At 41.0% G+C, this 9,617-nt stretch overlaps 1 pseudogene; it reads left to right on the top strand.

Annotated features, from left to right (window-relative positions):
• The first annotated feature begins 2,786 nt into the window (after positions 1-2,786).
• Positions 2,787-5,551, top strand: LOC124722414 (annotated as a pseudogene).
• The last annotated feature ends 4,066 nt before the right edge of the window (positions 5,552-9,617 follow it).

Consider the following 9,617-nt stretch of genomic DNA (forward strand, 5'->3'; position numbering starts at 1 on the left):
AAATTTATATCCATATATTGTTGTCGCATTTCTTCTTATACTAAGTCAACCCAATGTTATCTATTACCACTATTGTATCTGCTTTGGCAGTGAAATAAAAGTCTGGGAGCCAGTGTGCCTTTTGTCACAGTGTGGTGACAACTCAATATACAGTACATGTACGTATAAAACAAACGAAAAACGAATATACAAATTACTTGAAGAAGCTGTAGGAGAAGAAACATATGAAACATATGATAAATCAGATTCAGAATTACGTGATGCGTGTGAACAACTGGTACATGAATTTGATGCAGAGACGGATAGTTGATAGTGAAATAAGTTTTGAAAATAACAATTTCTGCTTTTGAAAAGACAAATAAAGGAAATACATTACGATATCTCCTCCAAGAACTGCAAGGACACAACTTCCAAATAGTATTATTCATGTGCCAGGTGTAAGAGGTGCACTTTATTAGGATTTCTAAAGCATTTGAAATAATTTCGCAAGTGACAAAAAAAATACGAGAACGTAATACTTCTTTCCTTTATCCACTTCGAAAATAAAACAGATGACAGTAATGGAGAGGAAAAGGAGCCTGAAATTAACACAGTGTACAACTCCACGATAACAGGAATCGATTAATTGGATAAAATGTGCACCGTCTACTCAAAGCCCTCGATATATCTGGAGTAAATCCACAATTAATGTTTACTAGAGTCCAATAATATGGCCACAAGATTGTTCCTATGGGAACTACGAGCTCACATAATACAAGCAGTTACACGCCAAGAGATTCTCAACGGCAACCCTACCAAAATTCATCAAACAGAATTTGGCCAAGATGACCACACAAGAAGATGAAAACCAACGACCTGCACCAAAGGACTAGGGCCCGCAAACAGGCATGTGGACAATAAAAGAAACAACAAAGGAAGATGCAGAAAGTGCCCCAGAAGTAAAGAAGTGAAAAAAAACAAGCTCCTGTGTGAAGTATATGAAAATGTGTCTAAGTCATGTTTAAAAATATGTAATTAATGTTTCGATGAATAACACATTTCTGATTCGAAATGAAACATAAAATAATGTAGAAAACGTTTAAACTTCGCAGAACTCACAGATATACAAGATGTTCATTTCAAATTAATTCACTGAAATATTTTCGTCTCGGAGGGGAGCATCCAACGATACCACACTCGACCCGCCACCCCATCCTGTCCATGGGTGGGAGGGGTAACATTGAATCTTCAGCGCAGGTTCGAATCCTGCCTCGGGCATGGATGTTTGTGATGTCCTTAGGTTAGTTAGGTTTAAGTAGTTCTAAGTTCTAGGGGACTGATGACCCCAGATGTTAAGTCCCATAGTGCTCAGAGCCATTTGAACAATTTTTTGAATCTTCAACGGGAATCCCCGTTTTTTATGGCACTTTACAATTCTGCGGCAAAATCTACATAAGTTTTGTCTGAAGCATTTTCTTCGTTTCACTACGAGGGCGCTGTAATAGGAGGAACACTAACGCGTACACAATGGCCTTTGAATATCCAGTGGCACGTGGGACCCCACATCCATGCTGCGATGGTAAGAAAAGCCGGTATTTTATAACTTCTAATTGGAAAATCCATTCGCAACGTTGTGTTCCTTCGACATATTGAACACGGGAATACTCGACCTGATGCTGTGGCCATGTAGCGAACTACGACGTACCATAACAGAACTACACTGCGACCGGAGCTCACGTATCGTGTAGACTTAGACCAGACAGCAGCTGTAAACTTTACAATATTTGTGCAGTGTTTATTGCCTGCACACCTGCCTATCATTTGGAGAACAAACGTGCAAATGGACCGTCTATGTTGCAACTACAGAAGAAAAAGTTTATATCATCCTGATTTACGGAGAATGTAGGAGAAATGTCGAGACTGCTATTGCCTTGTCTGTCGAGCGTTTCCCAGAGGAAGCTCGCTCCTGTTCGTTCTTTTATAAGATTGTGAACACCTTTATATCTGGTGGCAGCGTACAGACTGCAAAACGAAACGAAGCAGACATGTTCAGCAGAAGCTAATGAAATTGGTGTAATAGCGGCAACCCACCAAAACCCAGGGATAAGCGCCCGTCAATTACACCGCGATTCAAGTACGTCAGTAGGTAGTATTGTCCCAATACTGCATGGTCATACGTATCATCCGTACCACGGTCACTGCATGAAGAATTTCATGGCATTGATTTCTATAACTGAGCAGCGTTTTTTGAATGGGAACATCAATAAATGCAAACGTGTCCATCAAAGTCCTTGGTCGCTAAAAGTATGGTGTGGCATCATGGGGAACAAACTCATTGGTCCGTATTTCATCGACGGCACGTTGAGTTGACACAAATATTGAACGCTTTTGGAACAGGAACTACAGGTACTACTGCAGGACTGTCAGCCACATGATTTCAGCATGGCGGTTGCCCAGCGCATTAGGCTAGTTGCACACACACCGGTTTTGGACGGCCGGTAAAATATCGGCCGTCCACATTCCAGTAGTGAACCACTGTAGGGTATTTGAGTTTGCACACTGGCCAACCACGGGCCGGAACCGTAAAAAATTCCGTTAGCAGCCGGCCATTGCCGCTGTAGACCACCGGCGCCGCGCCGGTGCCGGGAATACAGTGCCGCACGTGGTCAAATGGGAGCTTGCACACTCGCCGATTGTTTACCTGCCGTTCTCCCCGTTCAGTTCTCGCTGTACCTGCTCGCCATACAGTCGACTTTGCACCTGTACTAGTAAAATATAAAATACTGATTCGGCAGTAAGCTCTGTATATGTTTGCAGTGGATTACGAAATACACAACGATTTACTTATTTCGCTAATGGAAGCAAGACCAGATTTGTGGAACAAAACTATGAGTACATTTAAAGATAGAAATGTGATGAGAGATGCGTGGAGATAAGTTTGCTGCAAACTGAATCAGAATTTTGAGGAAATGGAGAGCAAAGAAAAAAATGCATTCGGTAAGTAGTATACTATTTTACAGACTTCATTAGTTCTTTATATCATGCCAACAATATCTGTCATACAATATTACGCAAATTAAAAATTGTTTTAGCTCATGTTAAAAATAATTTAGGGGCACCCAAACCGAACATTTCTATCATCGTTCTAATTTTTTAGTATATGATTCTTTTTTCTTTAGAGTCTTGGCGTGTATGTCTGATAATCATAGCATAGTGTAGTAATTTTTATTAAAAATTACCGTAGATACTTTTAAAGTAAAGTAGATCAAAACGTTCGAATTTAAAAGTAAATAAAACCGGAATATAATTAAAGTAATAAAGACTCCCTTCAGTTTGATATGTTTTACATAAAGAATCTTATAAAAGTTTTATTAATATCAGCCACCTGTATATTAAATTTCCTGCACAGTAAAAATGTTTGGATCTATCTCTATTCTCTATATACACATACATAACAAATAGTTAACACTGCGGCTAAGTTAACGAGAGTCAGGGTGCCATTACGTTACTACAGTAATTATGAAGAATAGTCTAGTTGCCGTATTACGCATAACTTACTCATTTTCCAGGGAACAGCCCCAATAGTTGACACAAAACATTTGCTTAATGTTTTTCGAACATTGTTAACTTGAAGACCACCTCGTGCTGTGGGCTCTCTTGGCAAATTTTCCAGTCCAGTGATTTTTATAGTATCCTCTGGCCAATACGCGTCCTGGTCACGAACAAAATTTGGAAGAACAACACACGCTTTTGTAATATCAACTGCAAAATCAGGATCTACGTTTATAGCCTTGCGGAAGATACGCCATGTGTTGCTCAATACTCCAAAAGCACACTCGACATGACGTCGAGCTCTACACAATGAATAATTGAATGTCCTCTTTTCTAGTGTTAAATGTGTTCCACCGTATTTCCGTATCAAATGTCTATGAAGCTTAAATTCTTCGTCTCCAACAAAGTAGTAGGAAACTTTCGGAGATTCTGTTCCCGGTAGACATTTTTCTTCAGGTAACTGTAATGTGTTACTCAATACCGATTGCCAAAGAGTAGACTGCTTGAAAATGGAGGAATCGCAATCTTTGCGAAAGCTTTCAACATTAACATACACAAAACGTTATTTTGAATCTGCTCTTGCCATTAATACTACAGATGAATAGTCTTTGTAGTTAAAATACATGGATCCACATCTTGTTGGAAAAAATTTTGCTAATGTGCTTGCCGTCTACAGCACCTATGCAATGTGGAAAATTGGCAATTTTTCAAAATCTGAATCAATGGACTCAAATTTATCTGTGGAAAGTTCAGGTATACATTCTCTCTTTATTACTGACCAAATAGCTTCGCATACTTCCTTTACTACCTATTTTGCAGTAGAAATGCCAATTGCGAAGTAGTAACGTAGATTAGTAAAGGTGCACCTACTTTGCGAGATACCTGGAAAAAATTACCAGTTTCAATTTAGCAGCAATATTCCATGGTAAATATGAAACAGTAATGTAAGAATGACGTTGCTTTAGTTTTCTACTCCATCTACACTTCAACACTTCAACGATATGCTGATAATGTTCCTAACGTAAAGGGATCGAATTTACCATTAACTTACACAACTATTATTTAGGAAGTCTCCTGCAACCTGGTTAATCTGCACTCGGATTACCAAGAATCGACCGTATCTTGTTTTTCATTGTTTCAGGAAAAGCAGTGACGATAGAGGTGGGGCAATCTTCACGATACATTCTCAAAAGCAAAGAGAAATCTGAAATAACGGCAGAAAAGTACAGCCGGCGCACCTAACATTAAAAAATACGTCTACGCTGACCTAATGCAGTTTTTGAATAAACTGTATCAGTCCAGGGAAGTTGCAGAAAGTTTTGAAGACAGTAGTGTTATCAATGATGACGAATATGCTGATGATGAGCAGCCTCAACAGACATTTGTGCAGGAAATCGAAAGCCTACTTCACCGTAAAGAAGACAAAGTTGAACTAAAAATGTTGAAACCCTGGGAACAACAAACACCAATTGCCTATATGTTGTTCTTCCAAGGACTTCCACCCCACCTAAACAAATTAGACGACGGTGAGGTTCTCGAATTTCAAATGGGTGTTCTTCAATTAATTTCTAAAATCAATGTAAAAAAAATGCTCAATCTGTACTACCGCAAACACATTCCTATTATCATCAGAACTATCCCCTCTCACAGCCTCCGTCGTTTGGCAGTCATCAGCCTTCATATTCAAAGCAGTTCAACTCAAATAACGACTTCCAAGTACCATTTCCCCAAACTGATCAGTTCCAGAATCCACAACTTGTCAATTACTGCAGTACAAACAACCAGCAAGCATGCTCTCCGAAAAGAAAATCACCCTAGTCCCAACGAGAACCAACCATTGCACAGCTCTATCAACGATTTGGATGATCTTCGGCAGCCACATCTTCAGATTATTACCCTGCGGAGAGCCTTTCTCCATCTGCTTCTGTGTTTTGAGTTGATACATAGACTATATTTTTACTTTTATATGCACTGCAGTTACGGATTTGTATCTTCAATATATAATAAACAGCAAAAATAGGAATAAATAACATGTTAGTTTATTCATTCTCTATCAATTGTGTTACATAGCATATGTTTAAAAAATATTGAGTTGTCCACTTTAAAAACAAATTGGGGTACTTTCATGTTGAAGACCTTTCTGGTTTTAAGCCAACAAAATGCACATGTCTTTATTTAAATTTAATACATCTGATACTTTCATTGAAAACAAAAGTTTCTTTATTTTTTTAATGTTTTTACTTACCTCCATGTAAGAGTGAGCCTTTCTTGTGATAAAATAGAATTTCTCATTTTAGTTTTCCAGCGTTTGATTTTATTTTACAGCTTGTCGTGAAGTTCATCATAGGGTGCTGCAGACATTCTGAGGAATTTAAAAACTTACCCCCATTGCGCCAAAGTTCTTCAAAAAGAGTGTAGATTGTTCCCATAAGTTCGATACTTTGGTTAATTGGATTAATCCAACACTTCCTCTTATTCCTACGGTCCTTCATACGACGGTACAGCAACCACATTGGAACAACTCGTTTGGGATTCATTACTTAATTTTTAGGAACAACGTCACTCGAGCACGACAGCCAAGAAACTGGTCGTACGACCGGTAAAACTCCGGCGTGTGTGCAACCAGCGCTCGATTGATAAAATATCGGCCGATATTATACCGGCCGTCCAAACCCGGTGTCTGTGCATCTAGCCTTACGCAATTGAAGTACGGGAGGTATTAGACCGTGTTCACACTGGTCGGTATATCGGCGGAGATGGCCCTATTAATTGGCCTGCTAGGTCGCCGGAATTGACGTCGTCGGATTTCCTCATGTGGGGCTATTTAAAAGATAAGGTGTGCCAGCAGGTGCCAAGAGGCCATGAAGATATGGTCGACCGCATGAGGAACGCTTGTGCTGACATTCCCACAGATACGCTTTTGTCTTGTGTTCGGTCGTCTGAAAAGCGAATCACTAAGTGGACTGCAGTTGATGGTACTGCGTTCCAACACTTACTCTAGTTGAAAAGTAGAGTTTCCTTCACCTCAAACCACTACCACAATTGCATGTCGAGTAGTCCCCCGTGCGGTAAGTCGGAGGAATACAACGTCGCGAAAGGGTTTCCAATTAGAAGTTATGAAATATTGGCCTGTCGTACTCGCGCAGCGTGGAAATGGGGTCCCACGTGCCACTGGATATCCAAGGGCCACTGAGCAGCATGTGGGAAATTACGACTGTGTTGCCGTTTCTATGCCTCCGAATACAGCGCCATCTGTGTCGAAACGAAGAAAATGCTTCAGAGAAAACGTATGTAGTTTTTGTCGTAGAATTGTAATATGCAGTCAAAACGGGGGTTCCCAAAGAAGATTTCAAAGTTGCCCCCTCCCTCCCCCCCACACACACTTACGAAAAGGGTTCGGTAGGGTGTGGAATCATTGGATGTCCCTCTCCGAGACAGACAAACTGGAATTGATCCAATGTGTAGTTTTCGAGATATTTCAACGTCTTCAGTTAAAATGAACATCCTGAAAAGCACATGAACTTGGAGGGAAAGAAATGTTACTGTATCTTGTTACTGTTTGTATTGTTAACGTTTAAATTAATATTACAAATAGATACAAAGAATATAAACTTGTAGAAGAGCCGAAAGTTTCAATACAATAATATTACAGCACAGAGTTTTTTCACTGTTACATTATTTAAACCTTGGGGTAGTTCCAACGCTCTGCACCAGCGCACCAGTCCACAAGGGTTAATGGTTGATTTCCAGTTTAGAGAGAATTTGTTCTTAATGTGGGTATACGCTCTGATGATGAAAGTCATGGGATACCTTCTAATATCGTGTCGGACCTCCTTTTGCCCGGAGTAGGGCAGGTAATTGACGTGGCATGGACTCCACAAGTCCTTGGATGTCCCCTAGTGAAATACCGAGCCTTGCTGCTTCTATAGCCGTCCACAACTGCGAAAGTATTGCAGGCGTAGAATTTTGTTCGTGAACTGACCTCTTGATTATCTTCATTAAACGTTCGACAGAGTTCATGTCAGGTGATCTGAGTGATCTAAAATTCGCTCGAATTTTCCAGATTGTTTTTCAAACCAATCGTGACCTGTTGTGGCCCAGTGACATGGCGCAATGTCATGCATACAAATTCCTAATTTGTTTGGCAATATGAGGTCCATGAAAGGCTACAAATGATCTCCAAGGGGCTGAACATAACCATATCTAGTCAATGATGTGATCAGTAGAAAGAAAGGAGCAATCCATTCCATGTAAACAAACCCACACCGGAAAATCACGGGAGATAAAAACTTTGTGCTGGGCCGAGACTCCTACCTAGGACCTTTCCCTTCCGCAGGCAAGTGCCCTACCGACTGAGCTACCCAAGCACCTCCCCACAAAAGGCAAAGGTCCCGATTTGAATCTGGGTCCAATAGACAGTTTTAATGTGCCGGGAAGTTTTATATCAGCGCACACTCTGCTGCAGAATAAAAATTTCATACTTGGAACATCCCCCAGGCTATGGCTGACCCATGTCTGCACATTACCCTTTCTTCCAGTAGTGCTAGCGTTGCAAGTTTGGCAGAAGAACTTCTGTGGAGTGTGGAAGATAGGGGTCGAGGTAATGGTTGAAGTAAAGTTGTGAGGAGGAGTATTGAGTTTTGCTTGCGTAACTCAACCGGTAGAGCATTTGCTCTCGAAAGGCGAAAGTCACGAATTCGAGTCTTGGTCCGACATACACTTTTTCATCCGCCGGGAAGTTTCGTATCAGCGCACACTCCGCTGCTGAGTGAAAATCTCATTCTTGATACAGATAACACGACTATGGAGTCATCGTCAGCTTGCACAGTGCCTTGCTGACAAGTTGGGTCCATAGCTTTGTGGGGTCGACGCCAGACTCGAAACATACCATCAGTTCTTACCAACTTAAATCGGGACTCATCTGACCTGCCCACGGTTTTGCAGTCGTCTAGGGTCACGAGCTCAAGAGAGGCGCCGCCGGCGATACCACGCTTGTTAGCAAAGGTACTCGCGCCGGTCATCTGCTACCATAGCCCATTAACGCAATATTTCGTAGCATTGTCCTAATGGATAAGTTCATCGTACGTCCCTCATTGATTACTGCGGTTAATTCACGCAGTTTTACTTGTTTGTTAGCACTGAAAACTCTACGCAAACGCCACTGTTCTCGAAATGAAGGCCGTCGGCCACTGCGTTGTCCATGATGAGAGTTAATGATTGAAACGTGGCATTCTTGGCACACTCTTGACACTGTAGATCTCGGAATATTTATTTCACTAACGATTTCGGAAATGGAATGTTCCATGCGTCTAGTTCCAACTACCACTCCGCATTCAAAGTCTGGTAATTCCGGTCGTGAGGCCATTATCCGTCGAGAAGTTTTTCACATGAATCATCTGAGTACAAATGACAGCTCCACCATTGCATTGTCATTTATACTTTGTGTATGCGATGCTATCTGTGTATGTTCATATCGCTATCCCATGATTTTTGTCATTTCAGTATACGGGGTGTTTCCGTAAGAGTACGCTAAAACTTAAAAGGACGTAGAAAATGCTCCACTTAACAATTTGAGGCAGAGAACTTGGGATCGGAGAAGCCGGCTTAAGGAGATATGGAAGTAAATTTGTCTACCGCTTTTTCTAGCATTTCTGCTTTCGTGCTCATTTAAAACTAACATGCGTGCATGTTTATCTGTACTCTGCTGTTTATTTACATGTACGTTCCTTATTTCCTACAAGGAAAGAGGAGGATGAGTCTGATTACCAGGAAGCGATGATGCCAGTTTTATTTTCTTTACTTGTCAACAATGCCCCATGACAGAAGGTGCTATGGATCAACTGCAGACCCATTCATTCCTCAGTACTATTCACAGATAAACAGTACAATACGGTGGAGCACTACTGGTACAGAATTTACAGGTTGCTGAATTGGAAGGGAAGGTCCCATTTCATGAGCTGCAAGGTCACCTGACCTGAATCCACTTAATTATTTCCTATGGGGATTTCTAAAGTCACCTGTGTATCAGCAGGCTGGTAGTAATGTCCCCCTCCTTCTACAGGACCAATATGGCCGGTGAAGCAGTT

This window comes from Schistocerca piceifrons, chromosome X (genome assembly GCF_021461385.2).
Source record: "Schistocerca piceifrons isolate TAMUIC-IGC-003096 chromosome X, iqSchPice1.1, whole genome shotgun sequence".
Taxonomy (NCBI): domain Eukaryota; kingdom Metazoa; phylum Arthropoda; class Insecta; order Orthoptera; family Acrididae; genus Schistocerca; species Schistocerca piceifrons.